The 15,079-nt window shown below is 39.5% G+C and overlaps 1 long non-coding RNA gene across 1 annotated transcript; it reads left to right on the forward strand.

The window, feature by feature from the left end:
- Positions 1–8,930: 8,930 nt before the first annotated feature.
- LOC109080807 lies at positions 8,931–10,730 on the forward strand. The gene is made up of 4 exons (XR_006154582.1): positions 8,931–9,080; positions 9,185–9,675; positions 9,765–10,218; positions 10,550–10,730. It is a non-coding gene; the product is annotated as an uncharacterized LOC109080807 (long non-coding RNA).
- Positions 10,731–15,079: the final 4,349 nt, after the last annotated feature.

Below are 15,079 nucleotides of genomic sequence, written 5' to 3' on the forward strand. Positions count from 1 at the left end.
CTTGACAATAAAAGAGATGATGGTTCAAGAGTACCCCGTAAGAAACCAAGAAGATCAGAAATCAACTTCCTTCCAGACAATCCTGTTGGTTTAGATGATGCTGCATTGGAACATGAAAGGGAACAGCTTGAGCTTGAAGTCAAGAAAAGAAACATGGACATGACAAAACTGAACACCAAATTGCAAACTACATTCCCTCTCAGGAGAAAAGAAATAGTCAATGAGCAACCCCTGGTCTCTGTCATCAAAGAAAGATGGCCTGGCCTCTTTTTGGAGGAGTTACAATTTGTCTGTACATTATTTTGTCCTGAATGTGTATAGATTTTATTGTTCACAGATTTTTATCCTTTCACTTCCTCAGGTTTGTGCAGAGTTCCAAAGGATCACTTGTGTGGACCTTAAAACGGCTTTCATGACAGCTCTTAACAAATATAGCAACGCCCTCATCAAAATGTATCGGGCAAAGAGTAAAGACCTTGGAGATGACATGAAAAGGATCCTGGACCATTTTGATGAGCAGGTATGATTTCTATACTTTTGATTTTTTTTTTTTGAAAAAAGGGGTTATATCTTTAAATATTTTGTGATAATTATTTAATCTTTTAGAGAACCCAAAGATGATATATATATCTTCAGGTACTCAAAAAGATTACGATTTAAAGATATAACCACTAATTTCAAAAGATTGTGGAAGTAGATTACATTTTTGCTGTCAGTTTTTGTAGATTTTTTTTTTTTGCCATTTCTGACCCTTTGACCATCCCTGATACATTTTCAGTTACACCCTCTTTAAGTCTCTTTAAATGATCTGTAAGGAATCAAGCAGAAGTAAATCATAATTTAAATTATTTATCTCCCTCTAGACAACAGACGTCATATCACACAGACACACTACAGCTCTACGGGGACTCCCCTTGTACCTCAGAGAGCGCGATGCAATATCAAAGACTTGCCTGGTAAGTTTTTAGCTTTTGTTCATGTCATATTTCCATTGTTCACTGTTATTTTATGAAATGTGTGGATATATTTAATAAAGGTGCTGACATGGTTTCCATTTACGTCAGGTTAGCACATACTGTGCCTGTGGCAAGCAGTACGATACACAGTCCTCTGTGGGGGGCTGCCGCTTTTGCTGTCGTTTTGTGTTTATTTATAATTAAAGTTTTGAACATTTGCCTGTTCAAACGGAACTTTAATCATATAAAATAAACAAACACAAAATACAATTAAAACAGCAGCCCCTCACGGACGACTGCCAGACACACATAAATAAACATAACGTAAATAGTCCAGGCCTGGTCTTCACTTGTCTTGCACTCCTTGCACTGTCTCGCCGCTCCTCCTTTGATTCATCCGGACCTCCTTCTGTGCGACACGAGACAGGTGCGCCACGCAGGTGAGTTTGTTCCCACGGGTCTTAGCCTTGTCCTGCTTGCCACAGTGCCATGTTTTGTTTGCAAGAGTTTGTGCTTAGATTTTTTTTTTATTCATTTTTTTTTTTTTATATTTGCGCACATGCACAACCATTATTCATGAAATGTATATAATTCATAGGACACTGATTTGGAGGAGACCAACACAAGAGGAGTGAAACTGGGCATCCTTGAAGTCATGGAGGACGATATCTCACAGACAGAAAAGAAATGTCTAAACTACAGCACCATCCTGGAGGGAACTGTGGTCATGGAGGACCTACCTGACTTTCCTACTGCTTTCATGGAAATTTTGTGTTCCTCATATGCTAATGTTTAGTCAAATTTCATATTCAGTGTTAGTGCTTTGTAATACTGTTTTAACAGCAGTGTTTAATTTTACTTGCAGTATTGCAGTATTTAAAATTGCATTGTTGAATCGCTTTGGCTTAAATATTTTTAATTTTTAAGACTTGTACTGGGTTGAATTCTCTAAAAAGCCAAATGCTTATTTGTTTAGGTGAGTCATTGCTTTGTAGATAGATGGTGTTTTAAATTTGGAAAGTTTGTGTTACTCATTTGTTCATTGGCAGAGTTTTGTAAAACTGTTTTACTGTGTTACAGTATTGCAGTATTTCAGTTTGCAGTGTTGCAAATTACAATTACAATTACACTATATGCCTTCAACATGAATAAATATTTTGTTAACACTGACTCACTGTTTTCAGTTTTTGACTTGGGCAATGTTATTGTAGTTTCCAGTCGTAACATATTATTACTTGGTACCAATTTCCAATAGTATTTTTTTGTTCACTCAACTTCAGACATTGAGTTCTACAGACCAAAAGTGTTGAATTGGCTCAACTTAAAAAGGTTTGTTAAAAAACAGTTGCACCTCTCCACAAAACTAACAATCTTAAGTTAACCCAATTAAATATTTTTTGTATGACTGACAACTTAATTTCAGTCAGTATAACTGTTTTTTACAAAAGTTGAGTGAACAAGAAAAAGCTAAGGGAAATTAGTACCAAGTTTTTTTTTGTTGTACTGGCTTAATTTTCATGAATTGTATGTATGGTATTAAAAGTTTTATTTGTTGTTAAAAGTGGAATGTTTACTTTGAACTTTTGAACATTATTATAATTTGCATCACTAGAATAAACAGAATGATAAAATAAACAATGATTCCAGTCATTTAATGTAGTCAATACAATTAAATACACATCATGTACATTCAGTGTTGTAATATATTTTTATATATTCCTGTGTGTAGGCCTTCTTCACGGGGTGAAGGCTCTGTACCACCTGCAGCAACACAATCAACACCTGCACCAATGTCGTCTGCACTGACTGAAGCCCCTGTTCCCAGCTACTTGCTACTTAGGTAAAGACAGTTAAATACACATCATGTGCAATCAATGTTTTATACATACACACACACACACATATTCATATATACATTTCCTTAACTTTGTGTTACATGCAGTTCTGCCGACATCACATGCAGTCTCTAGTTCTCTCAGTCCCAGTATGCCTTCTTCACAGACTGATGGCTCTGTACCACCTCCTGCAGTACAACCAGCACCTACAGCTCCTGCATCAATGCCATCTGCACAGACAGAAGCACCTGTTCCTAGCTACTTGCAAGATATTAGCTGCTGGAACTGCTCCCTTCATCAAAGAATTTGGATGAAGACAGAGATGGAGTCCATGGGGCTCTGGCCAGGATCACACCCAGTAACACACCTCATGGATATGGTCTCCTTGTGGCACTACCTACCTCAGCCTGAGCTTATAGAGACAAACATGGGGCTTCCATCAACCAAAATACTTCCAGCTCAACCCATTTTTCAGCATAATGGAAAGGCTTAGGAACAATTATATCCTGCCTTGTCTCTACGGCTGTCAAAATCCTAATGTTGTGTCCTCTGGTGTGGGAAGACCCTAAGTGATCTTTGGTACTACTGGGCAGAATTACATCCTTGCTTCACGTCAGTGTTGTAAGGTATAAGATACTGGTTCGCTGATAAACCTCAGTGGCTGGACATGCTGTCACAGCGATTCAGAAACATCTTGCCAGCCTTTCTCACCCATAAGAAGGCGATCTGTAAAACAGTGATGGATGAACTGAGGCACTCTGGATAATCCCCTAATGACCTGGCCAACCAGCTATCAGAGGTGCTTCACCTTAAATATGAATGAGCCTATCTCGCCTACCTTCTCAGTGTGCGGTACGTCAAGGATGCTGACGCAGGACTGTATGGTCAGAAAACGATCACTGGGGCACTGAGAAATGATGACACACCTGCATCATTTTGGGGTTACGAAGACACTGATGGGTGGCATGTGGTGTCTGTCTCTGCACACTATTTAGTAGAGTGCCTTCTTCATGAATATCAGCGGCAGTAAACAGCTCTCACTCAACCCCTACAAGGCACTTTTGGACAGGTTATCAGGTCAGATCACAAATGCAAAGTTGCTAGAAAAGTGACCCTGTCATCTGGTAAAATGTCATCCTATGCTGTGATGAACGAGAACTGGATAATTCAGCCTCCGCTTTTCAAGATCTCCACCCGGAACCACTTCGCTCCCCTCCACAAGACGGAACACGATGCTGTGATCGTCAGAGACTCCATCCTCCAGCACGTCCATGCAACGTTAGCTGAAGGTTAAGTGCACACTCACTGTTTCCCTGGTGCTCGTGTTCTCAATGTTTCTGCGCAGATACCCGCAATCCTGAAGGGCGACGAGAGCATTGGAGCAGTCGTGCTGTACAATGGGGGTTAACGACACCAAGCTGTGGCAGACGGAGACACTGAAGAGGGACTTCAGGAGCTTGATCGAGACAGTATGCAGCACATCGCCCGCAACAACGATCATCATGTCAGGACTGCTTCGCGCTGATGGCCTGCACCTCAGCAAAGTTGGAGCGGAACTCCTGTTGGACAACATCTCCAGGATGCTATCCTCCATATGACTAGTAAGCCAATTCTCAAATAACTGCTATGATGGCTTTTGTTGTATCCACTTAAATAATAAAAGTACTTGTGCTGTCCGATCTATGAAGACTGTGTCTGTTCCCCGAATAGTGAGATCAAAATATAAATTTAATGCTGACTCTAGAAAAAATCTGATTGTGATTAAACCAGAAAAATGTAACATGAATGAACAAAAACAATTTTTAAAGTTTGGGCTCATAAACATTAGATCACTCACACCCAAAGCTGTTGTAAATGAAATGGTCAAAGATAATAGTTTCGATGTACTCTGTTTGACTGAAACCTGGCTAAAACTAAATGACTATATTGGTCTAAATGAGTCTACTCCACCAAACTAATGTTATAAACATGAGCCCCGTCAGACTGGTCGTGGGGGAGGTGTTGCAACAATTTACAGGTGCTGGTCATATAATTAGAATATCATCAAAAAGTTGATTTATTTCATTAATTCCATTCAAAAAGTGAAACATGTATATTATATGCATTCATTACACACAGACTGATATATTTCAAATGTTTATTTCTTTTAATTTTGATGATTATAACTGACAACTAGCTAACAATTGTGTGCCAAAGCTAGGACTGTTGTTCAGCCTCTTTTGCAGTGACCTTTTGTGTCTTGCACTCCTTGTGCAAGGTGTCAATGGTTGTCTTTTGGACAACTGTCAAGTCAGCAGTCTTCTCCATGATTGTGTAGCCTACAGAACTAGACTGAGAGACCATTTAAAGGCCTTTGCAGGTCTTTTGAGTTAATTAGCTGATTAGAGTGTGGCACCAGGTGTCTTCAATATTGAACCTTTTCACAATATTCTGAGATACTGAATTTGGGATTTTCCTTAGTTGTCAGTTATAAACATCCAAATTAAAAGAAATAAACATTTGAAATATATCAGTCTGTGTGTAATGAATAAATATAATATACAAGTTTCACTTTCTGAATGGAATTAGTGAAATAAATCAACTTTTTGATGATATTCTAATTATATGACCAGCACCTGTATAGTGATATTCTCAATGTTACTCAGAAAACAGGATACAGGTTTAACTCATTTGAAATAAGTCTGCTTAATGTTACACTGTCAGATATACAAAAGAAATGTATCGTATCTCTTGCTCTGGCTACTGAGTATAGACCACCCAGGCCGTATACAGATTTCCTAAAAGAAATTGCAGATTTCCTCTCAGACCTGTTGGTTACTGTTGATAAAGTGCTAATTGTCAGCGATTTTAACATTCACGTTGATAATATAAATTATGCATTAGGACTTAGCGTATTTTCCGCACTATAAGGCGCACTTAAAAGCCTTTAATTTTCTCAAAAAACGACAGTGCGCCTTATAATCCGGAGCGCCTTATATATGGATCAAAGCGCTCTGTCAAAATGTTGACATTCCCTTTAGCACAGCTCCATCTAGTGGATGCATAACGCAAACCCAGTCAAACGTTTGACTGCAGTATCTTCTATTCTATGCGCCTTATAATCCGGTGTGCCCTATATATGAAAACAGTTCTAAAATAGGCCATTCATTGAAGGTGCGCCTTATAATCCGGTGCGCCTTATAGTGCGGAAAATACGGTACATTTACTGACCTAATAAACTCTTCTGGAGTCAAGCAAAACATCACCGGGACCACTCGGTTATAATCATACGCTACATTTAATTATATCGCATGGAATGAATCTTACTGATAATAGATATTCACCTGTAATCAGAAGAGGAGGATGAGAAGAAATGGATGGATCAGGGCTCTCTTCCTCGCCAGAGAGAACCCCCCAGTGCTTGCTCCATATTTTTATTTTTATTACTTGTTCAGAGTGTTCAGCTAAAATATTTTTTGCTTTAGGCTAATTAGAATATAAATGTATGATTAAAAGCAAGCACTATGTGGTATTTTGGTAATGGTAGCACAATTAAAAGTAAATAAATGTGAAATGTGTTTTTGTAACATAGTGAAACATTTTCTTCTTCAAAGCACCCTTCATGCAATTACAATGTCCTTTAATGTTAAAGGTTCATCATAGAACAATTTATGCATTCTCTTGAATTAAAACCAGTTTTATAAAAATGAGAACCACCATCTTGTACTCCAATTTAAAAAAGTCTGTTTGTCCACCCAAATAAAGTAATAAGTAAAGTAAATTAATATAATATAATGAAGTAAAAATTATATTCACCATGAAAAAAAAACTGGTCTCATCTGTGAATGCTTTTTGTGTTGTGTTTGTCTTTCTGACACGACTTTGCACTACAAAACATTAAACTGTTCTATCTGTTTAAAGATTCTACTAAATTGATCTACTAAAAAGATATTGAACTATTTCTTTGACATGTAAAACTTCAAGTTGTTTTTATATTTTATGGAATGTTCAAGCCATTGGCATCTGCTCCATGTTGCCACATGACTACTACATTATTCAAAGGTGAACTGGAAAAAAATGCTTACATTCTGTTGAGAAGTTTAGGACAGCAGGGTGATATTCTAGAAAGTAAGGTCAACTTAAGCCTTGTTGATTTTTGTATGATTTGATTTTTGTATGATTTTTGCTTGCCAGATTATATGAACATGATACCAGCTATATAAGCTATGTCACACTGTGAGATCTCAGGTGTCATTAATGTCAGACTGTAATGGCACTTTTCCACTGTATGGTATGGCTCAGTACGGTTCACTTTTGGGGGGTTTCCACTGGGTACATTACCTGGTACTTTTTTTAGTACCACCTCGGTTGAGGTTCCAAGTGAACAGTACCATTACCAAAACTTGACGTGTAAACTCTGCTGATCACGGATTGGCCGGAGAGAAACACTACCTGTGTCACTGAACTTGTGACGCAAAAAACACAACAGAACCGCTGGTTCCGGGTCTGTTGTGAGTGCGTTCAGTGGCGCTGCTGACGTATGACGCTGCTGACATGTTTTCTTTGTTATTAGGCGCACCAGAAAACACATCAGCAGCGTCATACATCAACAGTCACAGCAGTTCTTACTCACAACAGACCCGGAAGAGAAGACAATGATGAATAAAGTCGTCATTTTTGTTACTTTTGGACCAAAATGTATTTTCGATGCTTCAGTAAATTCTAACTGACCCTGTGATGTCACATGGACTACTTTGATGATGTTTTTATTACCTTTCTGGACATGGACAGTATACTGCACACACATTTTCAATTGAGGGACTGAAAGCTCTCTGACTAAATCTAAAATATCTTAAACTGTGTTCCGAAGATGAACGGAGGTCTTACGGTTTGGAACGACATGAGGGTGAGTCATTAATGACATAATTTTAATATCTGGGTGAACTAACCCTTTAATGCCACGTCACATTACAATTAAAACATTTAAAAAGCCAATCGGCACTTAACACGAGGAATATAAAAGCCCTCTACTCACACTTCATTGTGTTTGCAGATACTGCCACAAAGTTTTTGCTCAAACTGTCGCTTGACTTATTGCCTGGCTTTCCCTGGTTTACTTGCATATAGTTAAGTTAGTCTCCTGCAAACTATTGCGAGTTTGACATTCCTCTCAAGATGCACATTAGATCGTTGGCGTTGCTCTGGTGTCGCGGGAATGTTTTTGGTCATTTAGTAGTGTTGGATGATACACAGGCTTCGGAGTTTTCTCGGCAGAGGAATTGAAACGTTGGCTGACTTCCGAGTGTTCTCCAGTGTCGCCAGGTTTTTTCAAAACCGCCAATTGCTATTCAAAACTAGCCCAATCGCGTTTCGAGAAGGGTTCCCCGGAAAAATTCGCATTCCAGGCGATAAATACCACATTATTGGGGTCGCTTCAACCCGCAGCAACAGCGTTAAAATAGCCCAATTCCGCGGAAAAATCGCGGACGTGGCAATGCCGGTGCTTTCTGTGCTGTCGCGTCGGTGCTGCTTGGGTCTCAATCAACAAAATATTTCATAGACCAACGCTACTTTTGCGTCATCAAAGGGTAACGCCCCTTTCTGGGGGAAAACAAACGGATTCCCCTGATACAGAACTCGCTCTAGATCGTCTAGATCTGCAAAGTAACTGAAGAACAAAACAACATGCCCAAAAGTTGTTGCGTGGTGAGCTCCACCTCAAATGTTTTTAAAAACCCTGGTTTAAAATTTATACCTTTACCATGCCAAATAAAACAAGCAGAAAGAAGAATGTTATGGCTTCAGGCGATAAAGAGGGAAGCACCAGATGGAGCGTTATGGGACCCAAAGACCCCTCACACATATGTATGTGGGAAACATTTCATACCAGGTGAGCCGATTATTTCATTAATTCAACCCCCCAAACTATCTGTATACATGAAGTAGTGTACTTGCTAGTTACTGGCTTAATTTTTGTTACCATACCAACTAACGTTAAGCCAGTTAGTGCTAGCTAGCATCTAGCTATGGCTAGGCAGCTAGGATACCGCCTAGGGTGTATACCAGAGTTTTTATACCATATCCATGTACTGAAACAGTATTTAACAATGTTAAACCAATTCCAGGAAGCCATGTTAAAGAACCCCTGCACCCGCGGATTTTGTGCCCACAATATTTCCTCACCGCACTGTGTCAGACCCAAACCAGAAATTAAATAGGTATAAACACGCCAGGAAACGTGAGCAGACGTCACCCCTTCTAAAACGCAAGGTGGCAAAAACGACTGCTGTGAGCCCAGAGCTACCTACAAGTAAGTTTAATGACATGCACTCTTTGAGATTGTATTAAGATGGTCAGGCTAAAGCTGGATTGGGGTTAGATGTGCGGGCTAAAGCAATTTATTCTTCTTGTTAGTTCTCGATGAAGACCATTGCCCAGTTGACAACGATGATGCTGACGATGTCTCTGATGAAATGCGTGAGTCAAGGAACTGCCTGTCATCTTATTCTTTGGAGGAAAATGATGGAAAGTGCCGACAGATGACTGGACTCAGCTGGACGATGTTTTTTGAGCCTATTTACATTTCTTAACCAGTTTGTGAAGAGGCGAGGCTACATCTCCCTTCCACCGCGGGACCAGCTGTTTATTACACTGATAAAACTACGTCAAAACCCATCCTTTTTTTTCTTAAGTCACGTTCTGAAAATGCCTCAAACAACTGTCAGGCAATTTTTTATCCGATGGCTTGACCTAATGTATGGGAAAATTTCCTTTTTAGTTCACTGGCCTGATAGGGAATGTTTTTCAATGATACCTCCAGAAATGAAGGCCCAGTTCCCACGACTCACAGCAATCATAGATTGTTTTGAAATAAGGACAGAGTACCCCAGCAACCTTAAAGCTAGGTGAGTGTCACAAGAAATGTCTACACACTCTCACATCCCATATTGAAATAAAAGACTAGATGTCATTGCTATTATGTATCCTTTCTTAGAGCAAAATCATACTCTAACTACAAGAAATGGACAACAGTGAAATATTTAATAGCATGCAGTCCATCTGGCAGCATTACATTTTTGTCAAATGGATGGGGAGGAAGGGCTTCTGATGTGCACATTGTTCGACAGTCAGGATTCCTGTCCTCAGTGTACCATTCTCCAGGTGATCAGGTAAAATTGGAATTACGTGTATCTCAACTAACCACATTCATATCATTTGATTAGGGTGTCATCTCTGGTGAGAAAGCAGAACATAGATGATACAATGCAATATTATGGTGGATTTTATTTATCTCTAGATATTGGCAGAGAGGGGGTTTACACTCCAGGATGACTTTGCCCTCCTCGGTGTCGAGCTGCTAACACCATCGTTCACGAAAGGGAGGAAGCAGTTACCTGGGAGAGAGGTGGAAATGTCTCGTAGGAAGTCAAACATCCGGATTCATATTGGTAAGTAAAACTAGATTATTGTAATGCCGTTTTATTTGAAAAGTCAATGTACATGTCACATATATAATTATCAGTTTTCAAATAGAATTTGTGTAGTATTTATTTTGTTTTCATTATATATATATATATATATATATATATATATATATATATATATATATATATATATATAATGTTAAAAACCTATATCAACATATATTTAGAGATATGTATATGTGATAGCAATATATTGTCTTATATGTAGCATATGACGGCGTCACTAGTGATACAGGAACATATATGTCATATATTACATTTCCATATGGGTTTTTTGTTGTTGTTGTCCTTACAGAGCGGGTGATTGGTGTGCTGAAAGGTCGCTTTCACATCCTTGACGGTCCACTCCCTCGCTGTCTGGTTCAGTCTGCACGGGACAAAAACCAAGGGCAAGCAACAGTTGACAAACTTGTAAATGTTTGTGCAGCACTTGTAAACATGGCACAAAGTATTATTAAATAAATGCTAAAACATGTTGAATAGTGTCTCTATTTTTTTTTTATAGATTTAAAAAAAGATTATTATTTTTCTCACCTCACTTTGTAGCACTGTTATCATCAATCGTGGGTGAATGTGTTTCGCCCAAAATCTGCTGATCACGTCCACCATTCCGTTAATGAATTCATCATCTTTTAAGATTCTAAAGATGGTGGTCTGCTGTTGGGTCCAAGTAACAAAGTCTGCATACTGTGCTGCACACACAAACATTTGCAGCTGAACCTTTGGCAAGGAGGAAGGGGGAAAGAAAGTAATATTAAAATGTGCCTTCAGTATTTGTTAAAGAATGTCACAATTTTGTGTATAGCTTTGCCTTTGCAGAGTAAACTGTACCTGAGTGTAGTAAGCATGGTTAGGCTTCAAAGAAAACAATGTGGAAAGGTGCCCTTTCTCATCATCTGTCCAGCTAACTGACTGCTGACCTGCCCACTTATATGGACACTTTACCTCCACCACACCCTTGCCGCAACAATCACATGACACATAGGCATCACATGATGCACCAAAGTATGGTCTTTCATGGCTGATTCTAAAGCCTGATCTGTCCACTCTTAATCCTTCATGCACTTTGCATACATCTTCAGTTACCAATATGTTGGTAGATAATTGGTCAGTGGCTGGGCCAATGCCCAGTGCATATTTGTAGGTCTCTAGGGCATGTTTTTCATTGTCTCTTCCCCACTTAAGGTAAGGACTATTTATGTTTTTAGCCTCTGACATGATTGTTCTGATTACAGTGTTTGAGGGTTTCTCTTGATTAGTGTGAAGAACAGTGTGAGCAGACGAGCTGGTGATTCTTCCTACTCTGTGCCTGCGCCAGGCCTTACAGGCTGCCTGCATTACAGTCTCTGCCTCCACTCTGTCTGCCTCTTCCTTGGTAAAGGTTAGTGTTTCAAACCATGAGGTGTGGTGTGGAGCCTGCATATTTACTGAAAGTACTCAGCACCACAGGACATTCACCTGTCTCGTGTAGCATTTGTAAAAATTGTGCTTGTTGGCTTGCTTTGGGGATGGGTCTTTTGACCTTACCTATAACTCTCCTGCCTCCAAAATCTATTGAGCGGATTTCTGATGGCTCAACTTTTTTTGTAGAAACAGAGTTCCATTGGCAGGCTATACTGGTACTTACAGTGGTGGTGATGCCCAGGCGGACTGAGGCTTCCAATTTATACAGAACTGCACCCACATGGGAACAGCTTTCCCCTAGTCTAGGGTAAAAAAAAAGACAGTGTCAATTCCATGAAAACGTAAGCACAAGTACAGTATGGATCTCTTACCCTGCCATGCAGTCGCAGTGAGCTGCTCTAACTTTGCCACTATTTTCCACAGCTACCCAGGTGTTGTGGGGCTTGCTAGTCACCCTCCAAGAAGGTTTAACACTGCTTTTAAAAACAAAGCACTTGTCTGTTTTTATGTGTAAAACAGCCTGGACCCAACCACTGACGAAAAACTTATGAGCCTCCAGGGACCTTTTGTTTTTCATTGTTTCTGATGTGTACAGGCCTGTCAGACACAATTTCAAACAGACATTGTTTAGTCCTAGCCTGCCACTATTTCAACCGTAAAATCAGTTAACAGCCAAGGTAGCATGCCTAATGAGAGCTAACGTTAATCACGTAGCTGCTAGCAGCTTCGTATTTCTAACTAGTATAACTAGTCAACAACAAAACTGTCAATAGCTTAAAACAAGTGAAATATGATCCAAGTAAACTACCGACTCCTCTTGACATGGCCTCATCGTCCAGTTTATCATACTGTGAGTGTGTTAATGACAAAAAAAAGGCTACTTACTTGGTGATTACACGAGATAATGGTAGATGTCTGGATAGTCCATATTTGGCCACTGCGTGGGGTCATTAATCCAGTTTTCGACCATTTCAAAAGGACACCTCTGTAACCCCGTATCCAGTAGCTTCTTTAAATACCGCTCACGGTCCTCGGCCGGCAAAGAGAGAGTGTATGTTTGTGCCATTTTTGCTATCAAGAAACTAGAGCGAGTTCTGTATCAGGGGAATCCGTTTGTTTTCCCCCAGAAAGGGGCGTTACCCTTCGATGACGCAAAAGTAGCGTTGGTCTATCTGTACGCTCACGTGAACCTGCACGCATGAAGTCTCTCCGGGCCTGCAGTCGGAAACAAGGCTGACGGTCTTCTTCGGCATCTCGCCTTCATCACTTCATCAGCCTACACCTTTAAAAGTGTCATTTTTGTTTCATGCATTTGTGGCGTTTGGGCATAAATTTTATTTTCTGCAAGGTTACTCAAACATTTAAGACAAAGTGCTTGGTGTTGCGTGATTAAGATGTTAATCAAACTAATACATTCAATGTTTGGAACAACTCTTTTGTAATGTTGCATTTTGAGGCTCGTTATTAAAGGCTTACAATCTTTATAGCCTACTGAGATCGTTGCTCGCATTATTCCTTTCTGAAAAATATGCTATGTCTAGCACACTGTAAAGTATTTTTTGTCTTAATCATATGCTTTTGTCTTTGTTTATTCAGTCATTGTTTCATTTGCGTCTATCTACAATAATTCTTGAGTGCCTCATACAGGAATGGGGTAAGTATTACAACTTAAGTCTCCTGTTGCATAGATCATTTCTGCAAAGAGGTCCTTGCTGTCTATTTCTGCACCAGCGTCCTCTGAATAAAAGCATGAACGTAAACGGACCCGTTTTCTTGCATTCTCAAACACTAAAGTGTTCCCAATACACAATATATTGACTAACTAAGCATTTTATCATATTTTTGTCCAATCCGTATTCTTTTACTATTCTTAGGACATATTTAAGGCAATTTAGCTCTAGCTTAGATATGTGGCATTAAGTTGCTCTGATAAATAACTAGCTGGTGCTCTTTCTGTGTGGTGAGCATTAAAGTATTCCATCTTGGAACTTGCACTCGTTAAGGCCTTTCTATAGTCTGATGTTTTTATGTACTTCCTATCTATAGATGACTTCCTCTCCGGATTTCCTCCTTAAACTTCGTCAAAGTTTGGACCTGCTTTGTTTATTATTAGGGCCCGAGCACCGATGGTGTGAGGACCCTATTGTATCTGCTTTGTTTATTATTAGGGCCCGAGCACCGATGGTGTGAGGACCCTATTGGAATTGCTTCGTTTATTATTATTATTATTATTATTATTATTATTATTCTTCTTCTCCAAAATGAATCGCAATTTTGAGGGCCTAAACATGCTCGAAAAGTCACGAAACTTTGCACACGCATCAGAACTGGCGAAAATTTACATCTGATATGGGGTTTCAGAAGTGGGTGTGGCAAAATGGCTCGATAGCGCCACCTACACACTTTCAGCGTAGTGCGCCTCGAGCTGTGTTTCACGTACATGTACGAAAATTGGTACACACATGTAACACATCAATACCTACAAAAAAGTCTCCTGGTACAAAATCCGAAAACCAACAGGAAGTCAGTTATTTTTAATTTTCTCTACAAAATGAGTGTAGTTTTTGCCATTTTCAGGCGTTGTACTTTAACGAACTCCTCCTAGAGATTTATTCAGATCAACACCAAACTTGGTATGCCTAATCTAAAGGCCTTTGCGACGTTAAATTGCGAAGATCTTGAGTTTTCGTTGAAGGGCGTGTCCGTGGCGGCCTGACGAATTTCGATGATTCGCCATGAAAAAGGAAGTTGCTATAACTCAGACATACAATGTCCAATCTGCCCCAAACTTCACATGTTGGATAAGACTCCTGACCTGAACAGATCTACATACCCATATTCAGTCATTGTCATAGCGCCACCTATTGGCAACAGGAAGCGACATATTTTACGCTGTGACAAACTACTCTAAGAAATTGGATGACAACAAATATTTTTTTTTCAGTCAGTCTAATCTAAAGGCCTGTGTGATGTTAAATTGTGAAGATCTTGAGTTTTCGTTAAAGGGTGTGTCCGTGGCTGGGCCTGACAAATTTCGATGATTCGCCATGAAAAAGGAAGTTGCTATAACTCAGACATTCAGTGTCCAATCTGCCCCAAACTTCACATGTTGGATAAGACTCCGGACCTGAACAGATCTAAATGCCCAAATTCAGTCATTGTCATAGCGCCACCTGCTGGCAACAGGAAGTGTCATGTTTTACGCTGTAACAAATTACTTCTAGAAAGTTTATGACATCAACATTTTTTTTCGGTCAATCTAATCTAAAGGCCTTTGAGATGGTAAATTGTGAAGATCTTGAGTTTTTCGTTAAAGGGCGTGTCCATGGCGCCGTTAAAAGTTTGATGTCTCGCCATGGGAATAAAAGTTGTTGTAACTCACTCATAAAATCTCTGATCTTCCTTAAACTTCATATGTTTA

Source organism: Cyprinus carpio, chromosome B4 (assembly GCF_018340385.1).
Source record: "Cyprinus carpio isolate SPL01 chromosome B4, ASM1834038v1, whole genome shotgun sequence".
Lineage (NCBI taxonomy): Eukaryota > Metazoa > Chordata > Actinopteri > Cypriniformes > Cyprinidae > Cyprinus > Cyprinus carpio.